Source organism: Camelina sativa, chromosome 14 (genome assembly GCF_000633955.1).
Source record: "Camelina sativa cultivar DH55 chromosome 14, Cs, whole genome shotgun sequence".
Classification (NCBI taxonomy): domain Eukaryota; kingdom Viridiplantae; phylum Streptophyta; class Magnoliopsida; order Brassicales; family Brassicaceae; genus Camelina; species Camelina sativa.
In genome coordinates, this window is record NC_025698.1 from 31,268,755 (window position 1) to 31,270,251 (window position 1,497).

The window sequence follows — 1,497 nt, forward strand, 5'->3', positions numbered from 1 at the left end:
AAAAAGACCACGATCGATATATTTTAAATTGAAAATAAATAAAGTTGCTCGTGATTATGGAACATCGCTTCATAAATCCCAGCCGTTGGATTCATTCTCTCCCAATCGATCCACAACAAGAGGACAAGAATAATTCATGCAAATAATACACACTACACATTATATGCATCTGTAAAGTAGCATTGCACTTTAAATTCTTAGAAATTATTCTGGAAAAATAAAATTTTCTGAGTATATATATATATAGAGAGAGAGTTATCATATCATACACAGACAATCACNAGATCATGTTTAAAATAAACAATGAAAATATAATGTGGGTTGAAGATTTCAAGGGACTGAAGAGACAACTAAGGTAGTAGTATAATATAAATAAGTAATTAAGGGACAGATCTGAGATTATTGATGAATAAAAACACTGTTAAGGGTCAAAGCCTGAAGAGAGCTGTCATTCGTAGTAGCTTAGCTTAGCTGCAGCTATGAAAAATCGGTAAATAAAAAAAGTTAGCTCCGTCGTCAAAATAATTTATCCCTTTACAAAAAGACCACGATCGATATATTTTAAATTGAAAATAAATAAAGTTGCTCGTGATTATGGAACATCGCTTCATAAATCCCAGCCGTTGGATTCATTCTCTCCCAATCGATCCACAACAAGAGGACAAGAATAATTCATGCAAATAATACACACTACACATTATATGCATCTGTAAAGTAGCATTGCACTTTAAATTCTTAGAAATTATTCTGGAAAAATAAAATTTTCTGAGTATATATATATATAGAGAGAGAGTTATCATATCATACACAGACAATCACTTCATTTTGTCATACTTTACTTCAGTGATTGAGAGAAGCAGCCGTTAGGTCAAATAATAGGATCTATCAATATCAATTTATAAACGACATAACACAATAAATCTAAGCCTATAAACTATTTATTGCTGCCTTTAAATAAACAAACAATCTACTATAACTATTTCATACTTGTACATGGAGTTTTTTTTGTTTTTTTTACCGGACTACATCCAAATTGAAACGCATTTTGAAACAGTCAAATACATTGTCCTAAATCATTAAATACGTAGTGTACATTTCATCCACCAATGTTACATTATGTAAAAAATAGAAACTGATAATGAATTGGTAATTAAAAAAAAAAAGAGAAAAAAAAGAGTAAAGGTAGAGAGAGTGGTGAAATGAATGAGAGAACGTGATAGTTCCCAGTGTTGTGCCCTCTGTAAAGATTCTCTCTCTACCAATTGGTTCTCTCACTCTGCCCTTTTTGCATCTATCTTTTTTTTTAATTTCTTTCTTACTACTAATAAACAGTGTCACGACAAATGGCTTAACTAGTGAAAGGCCGACAAAGAAGAAAAAAAAATAGTTACAAAGAATCGTTTATCTACATTATTTTAGTCCATCAAACGGCGCTTAAACTAAAATACCAAAGACATAAGCTACTTATATAATTAACACTTATAATCATCCTTTCTT